This window comes from Fukomys damarensis, unplaced genomic scaffold, assembly GCF_012274545.1.
Source record: "Fukomys damarensis isolate Sample0158 unplaced genomic scaffold, DMR_v1.0_HiC HiC_scaffold_9, whole genome shotgun sequence".
Classification (NCBI taxonomy): Eukaryota; Metazoa; Chordata; class Mammalia; order Rodentia; family Bathyergidae; genus Fukomys; species Fukomys damarensis.
In genome coordinates, this window is record NW_022900921.1 from 37447104 (window position 1) to 37457864 (window position 10761).

At 39.7% G+C, this 10761-nt stretch overlaps 1 protein-coding gene across 2 annotated transcripts in view; it reads left to right on the forward strand.

Annotated features, from left to right (window-relative positions):
- The window catches only part of Tnfaip8 (TNF alpha induced protein 8), a 116142-nt gene that overhangs the window by 62288 nt on the left and 43093 nt on the right, over nt 1-10761 (forward strand). The window lies entirely within an intron of this gene.

Genomic DNA, 10761 nt, shown 5'->3' on the forward strand with positions numbered 1-10761 from the left:
TAAGTGGCCAAGGGCATCCACTTGGTATCTGTGAGGTTCCATGATTCTCATCAGAAGCAGATGTCACCAAGATGCTTTCCTTACAGGATTGTTACGTGCATCAATGACAAAGTATGTAGAAGCATTTTATAGGCTAGAAAGCAATGTCGTGTGGAGATGTATAAAGAGAGATTCTTTTGTTATGCCCAGCACATGGTAGATGCTTGATAGATTATGCTTATTGATGAAGGATACTGGCAGCTTAATGTAAGCACATAAATTGTTCTCAACTGGGTTCATGATTCAGAATTTGGGGCTATGACCACATGACACTTTTTCCTTTGATTCAAATAACAAGATACTGACATCATGTAAAGGTACAAGATCCCAATGATGAATGTAACTGTACTGTATACCTAAAGAATACCAATAAACTTAATGAAAAAAAAAGATATTGAGACAACCAAGGTACTATTCTTTTAAAAATAATCTAAAAATTTTAAATTGACATATTTGTACATATTTATGGAGTACAGTGTGATAAGTAGACACATTTACATAATGCATAATAATCAAATCAGGGTAACTAGCATTTCTAACTCTTTAATCATTTATCATTTCTTTGTGATAGGAAATCTTGAACTCTTCTTTTCTAGGTCTTCATAAAATATATAATAAAGTGTAAATTGTGGTCACCTGATGTGCTGCAGAACACTGCAACCTATATTCCTTCCATCTAACTACTGTATTTGGTCCCCTTTATCTATTATTCCTGTGTCCCCCTTCCCTCTGACCTTTCTAGCCTCTAATAACCACTCTTGCAGTCACTACTCCCACGAATTCAACTTTTAAAAGGTGCTGCCTTTTCACATTCACAGACTAATTTCATTTATTAAGAAAACAGATGACAAAATTAATTGAACATTGTGCAATGATAGATCCCAAATTGGCTGTAGAAAACAGCATGTTGTAAAGAAAAAGAGACTTAGAGGCAGCTTGCTCCTAGAAGGCTTGCTTAATAGAATGTTTATCGCTTTAAAGAAAGTCATGTCTTATAAAGAGGTGTCTGGAATTCCCATCTGGGATTTATTAGTATATATATTCAGGCGGCCCACTACCAGATGTTAGTTCTTAATTTAAAGGAAACAAAGTTTCCAGTCTGAGGTTAGTGAGGTTACTGCTGTTTTAAAGTGGGCAGCTGCTGCTTGTATATTGCTTGTATCCCCTGAAATGGAATTTTGTTCAATCCATCTTATTAATAGTCTCTAGGGCCACTTCAGTGTGTTAGATAGGTGTCTGTCTTGTAAGGTTGCCTCTATGAAGATAAGAACAGTCTGTTAGTTGCAGTCTGGGGTCCAGTGTCATCTCCTGGGGAGGTACAAAGTTTGCTGAGCACTCTGTCATGAGAATGGTTATAGAATGTGTCCATTCTATGACTGTTGTAAAACACAGAAGTTTTGCAGCTGTCAGAATTATTTTCTTCTTGGCTTCTTTTCTGACACATTTTTGGGGGCACTTGTTAGATTTATGGATGCTTGCAGTTTACTAGCCTCAGTTTGCCAACACAATGCAAATGATCCTGACTTACTTTCCATTGAAGATAGCAGTGTATTTTTTGTTGTTTTGTTTTTGTTTTTGGTGCCAGGGATCGAACTTGGGTCCTTACACTTGTGAGGCAGTTGGCGGAACTGCTGAGCTAAATCCCTGGCCCACAGGGATTGATTACTTTTTGAGTAAGGGGAAATTAAAATTATTCTTATGTACTCTCATTGTTCAGTATCATGCCTTCAAAGTATTCAACATGTGTTATACTCTGTAGAAAGGAGAAAAGGCAAGCACAAGTATAATCTTGTGTTTTAAACAGTATAGCTTAGAAGTCTGCCTCTGAAGATAACTGATGTCGGTATTACTAGGGATAATAGAATTAAGGATAGTAGTTTATTGAGGTCTTCAGTAAGCTTCATAGAGGAGATGGTACCTGAGAAAGGCCTTGAGAGGGACAGAAAGAGGATATTATGCAGCAGAAAAATGAGAACTGCTATAACTGCCCTCACAGTGTGGTTGCACAGGGTTCATGATTCACCCTTAGGTTCCTCAGAAGTCATTTCCAGTTACTGAAAACAAATGTCAAGAGTTTCTAAATGATTACTTACTTTTTTACACCATTCATATCTATGAGCATGTGGATGCAGGCTCATGCATTTGTCCCTAGTCACATCTTTCATGATCACTTGCATGGCCATTGTTTGTTTTTGGAGCATGGCCAGTGTGTCGATTGGCACCCTGGGGAGTGGTGTCTTATCTGTGCTGTCTTTATGGATGCAGGGCCTGTGGCAGCCTGTTCCTCTGACAGCTATGAATAATTATATTCTAGCCCTGGTAGACATTAAATTTTCAACACATAGTCTAGTTTAAGAGAAACCAGCTTAAAATCTTAGGTAAGGCCAGCTAGAGTTGATGATCTAACTGACTGACACAAGCAAGGATGGGGAAATGGGCTATTCAGGAAACATTTTGATTGTGGGACTTAGTGAGATTAGAAATAAGGAGAGATAGAGCAGCATAAGTGAATGGTAATCATAAAATTTCTAGCCACCATTGCCTACACGAGAGGAAATTTAATGTTATGTATAAACAAAATGAACATGTATTGTCGGATGTGGAATCAGGTGTCTGTGCTTTCAGAGACTGGCATGGCCCTAGTTAATGTGAGCCGGAGAAGCCATTCACATAGACAAGTCCTTAGGGTTGGAAGTGTGGGCTGGAGCAGAGGTGCCCATGCACATGCTTATGGTGCCTCTCTCATTTCTTAGTATCTTTTTTCATGTTGTTTACAAGACAAAAAAATTAAGTGCTTGGGTCCAAACAGCTTACTAAGTACAATGTACTAATAAATTCATGTTCATGTGAAATAATAACAAATAAATTGAAAGCCAAAAAGATTTTATTATTAATGGAATGTGTACACTTGTTGAGCCCCACATATATGCATCAGAGTCCAATCAGGAGGTAAAGAACACAGGAATCTGAAGAGGAACATTTAAAACAAGGAAATACTAACATTATGGGTAATGAAACTTTTAAAAAAATATTAGTAAGAAAATAGTATTTTCTGAATCTCTTTTTTGAAATGCTTTGGCATTAGTCCTTTGAGGGGTAGGGATTAGAAGATGAACAAAAAAATTAAAATAAATGTTAAGCCCTTTGTGGTGGTTCTTAAAAAATTAAAAATGGAATTACTATATAATCTAGCAGTTCTACTTTATATGTTACCTATAGTAGCCAAATTCTTAGAAAGGAACCATTGAACAGTTTTGCAAAATGAAAAAATTTCTGTGGGTAGATGATGATAGTTGAACAAAAACGTGAATATACTTTAATGCAAGTGACATGATTAAGATGGTAAATTTTATATTATGTGTATTTTACTCCAATTAAAAAAATAATTAAAAAGAAAACAAACTATTAAGAAAAGAAATAGTAACTACAATGGGGACTGGCCAACAGTGACTAAAGAGAGCTCTGAAGAAAAGAGGAGCAGCATACGTGGAGCAGCTGCTCCCTGCGCAGGCCCCTCCACTCCACACGTGGGTAGATGCTGTGGCTGCTCGTGGCTTCCTTGGTGACAGAGGTGGCACTGTGCTGGCAGAACTGGCTGGAAACTCACCCTCTGTAATGACACTGAGCAAAGCTTTTCATAGGGAAGTTCTTGCTGAAGGCATTCTGCCACAAATCATGAGAGAAGGGCACCAGCAGGAGCTCTGAGGCTGGTGCTGACTGCAGAGTGTGATAGGAGCCAGGGTGGAAAGGGCACCTGCGTGTAGGAACTGGGTGCTGGAGAAGCCAGGTGAGCTTGCAGGAGCACACAGAAAGTGCCAGAAGCAGAGGGAAACTTCTTGCTACAAAAGCTCTTCACTGCTTCCACTGATGAAATTGGCAAAATAAAGGATATGTAAAGATTCCTTTTACATGTGAATTTGTAATGGGAAGCAGTAAATTTACCACAGGCCACTTAACAATTTCTCAAACCTCGAAATCAGGTTGGATCCTGTTATCCTAATTTCCTGTTCCACTTGCTTATTATCACAACAACCTACCTTTGGAAAGAAATTATGTCATCTCAAGAAAAATAGCACATTCTAATATTAAACTGTGAACTAGCCTGAACAGGTAGCTTATGCAGTGTTTAAGAGATGTTAAATATTGCTGTTTGCCTCAAAAATTTTAAACAGGCTGCAGCACCTCTGTGAAATTTTTCTGGGGTACACGGGCACACAGTGATGGGATCTGAGAGCTAAAGTCACAAGTCTTTTGGTACAAGTTTGGTTATAAGAAGTGTCGCATATAAAGTGAAAGTTGTATGGGGTCAATATTGTTTTTGAGCACCTCTTCTTAGTAATTTGCTGTGTTCAAGCTGACACCTGTCTCCTGGTGAGTATAATTCTTATTGTGTGGTGTTTCCTTTAGGACCAGAACAGGTTGCTGTTTCTTTGGGAGCAGATGATGTAATTGGCTTGTCTTTATAGAGATATTCTGCTACATAAAGTTATATAGTTCAAAATAGTTTTCTCATCATAAAGAAATGAGGTGTTAGATATTAGATGACCAGAATGTCCTGAGTTGTCAGTATACACTGTATAAATGTACTGCGACATCACACTGTATCCCATAAAGATAAACAGTGATTATCTATTAGTTAAAAACAAGATATGTTCTTGGATGGGGGAGTTCAATGTATTTAGTTGGCCATATTGCCCTGTTGAAGTTGTGGCCCCTTCCCCTCAACTTTTCTTCAAGTTTCTTAAAGGCGTCTTGGTTTTTAAAAAAATCTGTACAGCAAGACCAACTTTTTGTATCAAATAAAAATGAGACCTACAAAGGAGGAAAAAAGATGCATAGCCTTAAACACAACATTCACCAGCAGTATGTGAGAGGCGCAGATTGAGAAGGCCTGCAGAGACGGGGAGTGTGTGTCTATTACAGGAAATGTCTAGCTCTGTATCATGCCAATTCTAAAGCATACAATTAGATGGGATTGGTGGTTGTGCACCACTCCATTTTTATTTCTGTTTGTTTTGGGCTGGCTGAACATAACTGAAATTGAGAACATTAAATGGCCTATGATGAGACTTTACTAAATTCAGAGTTAAACAAATTTGCTGAATAGTTTTCAGATTGAGAAAGTTAAGAGACTTTTAGGTTTCTCCTGTTTCTGCTAGAAAAACTGTGGACTTAATATTACCTTTTGTTAGGTAGGCAGATGCTGCTCAGATTAACAGCTTCTCAGAAAGTGCGTTCATTTGATTCTGTGTACAATTTTGCAAATCACAGCTAGTGCACGTTTCTGTAGCTCCTCGTTAAGAATCGTCTGAACAAACACATGTTTTGTAGCCTGACCTGTTGAAGTGGAAAAATTTCTGATCCATGCCTTTCAGTGCTACCTGCAAAGATAGCTTCCCCTTTCCTCTGAAACCCGGTTTGGATAAGTTCTGCTTCAGTTCACATTGTCACCACCTGCTGAGTTTGTCTTTTTTGTTTTTGAATGTTAGTCCTGGCCACTGACACCTGGCAAGCCTGTCCCAGCACTGTAGCTTCCCTGTCAGCCTTTTCTGTCTCTTAACTGTGGTCCCATGGCAGACTGTGTTAACTTCTTAGGTTCTACCCATGTCAGAAATTCAAAGTAAAAAAATCAAACTGTGACAACTGCAAGTGGGTTGCACTGTACTTCCAAACAGTGCTCAGATCAGGGAGAACTAGTTTTTGTTTTCTTTGTAGATTTCAAATTTCAAATTTTATTTAGAAACCTGAATAAAGCTCTTCATTGCTCAGATACAATCAAATAAGAGCTATTACTCTACCTATGTTGGCGTCATTTTCTACCCCACTCCCCCCAGTGAACACTATAAAGAGAAAAGAGTGTCACTGGCCATCTCAAGCAGAGCTGTTTGCTTCTGGATATTTCACAGTAATCAATAGCAGCTGTGTGGGCAACTCTAGAAAGTTGCATAACTATCTCACACTGCATGGAGCTGCAATCAGCCTGCCAGTGCATGAGGTCTCTAAGAAGGTTGCTGCAAAAGAAAATTCAGTTTAAAAACCTATGTTGAGGCTGCTGCCTGCCTCAAAAGCACAAGGTCTCAAGTTTGATCTTCGATACAAACAAAAAACAAAACAAAACCTATGTTTATTTCATCATAAAATTATTTCCTTCCCATAAAGAGTAAAAGGCAATGATTAGAGTGGAAATACTTTAACAATCGCTGCATTTAAACTTGAATTTCATAAAGAGGAACTTCCTTTTTTCTTTCTTTTTTTTTCCCCCTAGTACTGGGGATCAAACTCAGGACCTTACGCTTGCAAGGCAGGCACTGGGCCACTGAGCTAAATCCCCAGCCCAAGTGGAACTTCCTGTCTTACAGGAAGGTGTCCCTGCTAACAGAGGCGACTATGGGGATTCTGGATGCATGTGTGCTGCTGCTGACATGTTTAGGAGACTGCTTCATTAGCCAAGAAAAGGGTTAGAGTCAATCACCAAGGTTGCTTCTAGGCTGAGCTTCTGTGACCAAGATTGATTGCTGACCATTTTTGTGAAGAAAACCAGTAATGCTTTGGTCAGATGTAACTTCATGCCGCCCTAGCCAGGGCTCAGCTCTGCTCCCACCTGCTGTGGTGTCCTTTCCACAGTCCCTCTGGAGCCATCCTCACGTTGACCCCATTAACTTGGACATAGGAATTTCAGCCCTTTTACTGCCACTTTCTATCACTTTGCCACACCTGTCTGAGATATCTGAGGATCCAGCATTTAGGGCTTCTAAATAGACATTACTAAACAATCTAAAGCAGTTGTTTATGAAAATATGTGAAGTAAGGAGGGGCACTTCGTAATTTTCAGTTCCTGGGCTCTGTTCATCAGTGTAGCTGTTCTGTTAAGTAAGTGTCATCATCCCTATTTTTAAAATGTGCAAACAGAAGTGTCAGGAGGTTTAAAGACTTGCTCATTTTTAGAGGGAAAATGAAAAAATTGAATAAGAAAAAGCCTTTCTGTTGAGAGGAGGCACAGCCAACACTGGCTGTTTGCATTGTGGTATCAGATACAGGGCCCAGGTCTCCTAAAGTGATGTGGTATTTTTTTCCCTGTTCCTAGTAGCTTCCTATCCAAGGATGCTTAGTTAGGATCCTGACTGAATGTTTAATTAAAAAAAAAAGATTTACAATTCCGTAGCTGAATAAACAGTGATTGTATAGCTTATTTACACCACTGAATATCAAAAATGGAATGTTTTCAGTTAGAGATGTTATCTAAACATCTTGCACTTGAGCTGTAGCCAGCCTTAAACTCTTTGGTAAACTCCCAGTAGAGCAATGTTTGAACAATTCATCTGTGAAACAAAGGACTTCAGTTTTACATGAGTAATTTAATAGAGTAGTAAGGTCTGAATATAGGAGACAGGAGGCCTAGCCTGCATTCATTGTGATCCAAAGAACATTATTACATAGTTTGGTCACCTTGAACAAATCATGTAACTTGCCCTTTTTAAATTACGTATCTTTGAAATAGGTATGATGACTACAGTCTGAATTGCCTGTGCAAATGCTAGGCGTTATTGCTAAGTATAAAAGACCGTGGGTCATAAATTCTTCAGTTAATATTTTCAGAACTACATTTGTGTGTGTGTGTATGTGTTTAATCATCTCCTAAGAGCTTTTTCACCATGATATCTTAGGAGAGAAATGAAAACAGACAGTGAAATCCTATGAAGCAAGTGCTCCCCAGTAGTACTTTTGTCTCCCATGCACTCAGATCAGATGTCAAATGTCCCCCCATCCATTTCAAGTTATTCAGTCACATCCAGAGCATGTGTGATTGTATAAAATTTATGTTGTTGAGGACTCTAAGGAGAGTTTATCTTTGACTGCAGACTCCCCGTTCTGGTTGCCAATAGCCTTTACCCTCCCACTTTCTGTGTTCCTTTTTCCTTTCTGGTTGTCTTCCTCAGTTCAGTCATTTGTGCCCTGACGCTCCTCAGACTCTTCCCTGGCACCCCAGTAGTCAGGGACACTCACACCGAGGCTATGTGAGGCATAGCCAGCCCAAGAGGGTGCCTGAGTGATCTCCCTTGTCTTCTTAGCAGGGTCTTCTCCATTCCTGCTAAGTAAAATGTTTTTAAAAAACAGATTTATTAAAGAAATTTAGGGGAGGGATTTTTTTTCTCTTGCTCTGTGATAAATTCAGTTGAATTGGTGTTAATAGGCCTTTCTCAAAGCCATGGTAACTTGTAAGGTTGAGTTCATTTGATCTGTGATCAAAATTACCAAAATTATACTACAAAGCTCCAGGAAAGCATGACATACCTACATACTAACCACATACATAAACACACATACGTGTGTGTGTGTGTGTGTGATTTCAACATTATATTTAAATGTAATTTGTTATCAAATTAGAAGCGGCTCCCCACTCCTACCCCGGCTATTAGGGACTGAACAGGGCCTTTGCACTGAGCTACATTGCCTGCCTGCCTGCCTGCCTGCCTGCCTTCCTTCCTTCCTTCCTTCCTTATTTGACAGACAGCCTTGATAAGTCTTTAAGTTACCCAGGCTGGGCTTAAACTTGCCATCCTCTTGTCGCAGTGTCTCAGAGCTGTTATCTTAGCTGCTATTTTGTATCAGGTGGTCTATAATAGATATTGATATGACTTCAAGGCATATTGCCAAGCTAGGGATATCAGTTTAAACAAGAATAAACAGGTTTCTCACTTAAAGGAGGTAACAAATAATTGTGGTGTACTGGATTATTCACTGGGGCTAATGATTAAGTAGCTTTTGAATAAGAGCCTATCAAAATCAAGACTATCATGTATATATGGAAGCCCTAGACAATTGGCTGTTCTTTGACACCATTTTGCAAAGACAAGGCCATGGAGCAGTGAATTACCCGGTCAGATGGCTTTGAGGTCTATAGGAGCATTGTTATCATATGCAGTCTTTTAAAATAATCTGAGTATTCATTGTTCTTGAACAAGATCAAGATACTCTTGCCTATGGTGACTGGTTGATTGCATTTAAATATAAAAAGAAGTTTATCTCTAGGTTTCCTGAGGGTCATGGTGAATGTTCAGGGATCATCCAAGCTTAGCATGATGCTAAATGAATTACAAGGCACCTTTGGTGTAATGCTTGATCAGTAGTTCTCCTTGGCTAGCCTGAGCTGGGCTAAAGGCCTTTTTGTGAACCCGTGTAAAAACAAGCAGGACTTTAAGGACATGTACTTTAACTCACTTTATGTAGTTTGTGAGCATTCGGACTTGCAAAAGGACATTTAATTAATAAATACTTCTCTTAGGAACATTTCTGAAAGAAGATAGTGAAAATAATTCTGTTTGGGGCAGATTGGGCACAGTGTTTTGGGTGTGTGGATTTGCATAATCATCACCATCACCTTTAAAAAGTACTGCTTTACCCCAGTTATAAATTAGCAGAGCTGTCTTATATGTGTAGCATATAACCCTGGTAAGACTGCTCTGAGCCCCTGGGGGACATCTGTGAACTTTGGGCCATGGGGGGAAAGGTGAGGACAGATGGTGTGGCAGGAGGAAGGGGCTGCATAATCCCATGCTGGTGACTGAGCATTTCCTTGTTCTTAGCTCTGGTTAGGTAGGATATGTGACCCAGAGACCTCGGAGTTAACTGTGGCTTCAGAAGGGTGCAGACTGTTACCCTTGGAGAATGGGTCAGTTTCATGTTTTCCACATGGTTTTCCTCTCCACTCTCCATTTGGCTGTAATGTCTTCTTTTCTTCATCTTGTCCTTTCAGTGAAATTGAGATAAAGCTCTGAGGGCTTCAGGTGGGTTAGAATTAGCAGTAGGAAGTTATGAATAGCAGAAACACTCTAGTGTATAAACCTATACTTAAATAAAACTCAGGAATATCGTTTACAAAATTTTAATAAGATGTACTAGTTAGTAATACTCTAGTACTTAAGGTTTTTCAAATCACTTTGTGCTTATACGAGACATAAACCTGTGATGTAAATAATACTATTTTTATCCTTATGCTATAGATGAGGAAATGGAAGCCCAGTGATTAAATAATTTGTTTAAAACGTCATGCAAATAAGAAATAGCAGGACTAAACATAAATTCAGGCTTTTTAAATGCAGATCTTTATGTATTCTTTTTACTAAATTTGCCATAGTGCCTTATTCTGTCATTCCTCCCCCATATTAAATGATAAGGCTGGAAAAGAAATGTATTAAGGAACGTGACTTCTCACAATTTCCAAATGGGCCTTTCAGATATATTTTAGAGACCCTTTGCCTAAGATTGGTGATGAAACAGTGCTCTGAAATACCTCTCGAGACAGGTGTGCCTGTGGCAGCTCTACCCTCCACTTCTGGGAAAGGAAAGGTGAGGTTCTCGGCCCCGGGCCTGGCCTGGGTATGGACCTGCGTTTCCGAAGGCCAGAAGCAGTTGGGCGCCCAGCTCTGTTCAGTTAGACTGGGGTGGGGTGGGTACTGCTGAGTGCGGGGGCTCAGCACCCCTGGTGCAGAGACACACTTTCCTCCGAAGCCCCAGTCTGGAGCTTGTTGGGGTAGTGTCTGTTGAAGTCTCTTTATTGCTTTCCCGCAAAACCCAGAAACCTATTGCTGTACAATTCCTAATTTAGCAGTATAAAACCCCAAGACAAGAAGAGTCAAACAGGCTGGAAATACTAGCCCTGGGAGTGTCCCCATGCGTGTGCGGTAGTGTGCATTCCTCACTGGAGTGCCCAATTGCCCCGCA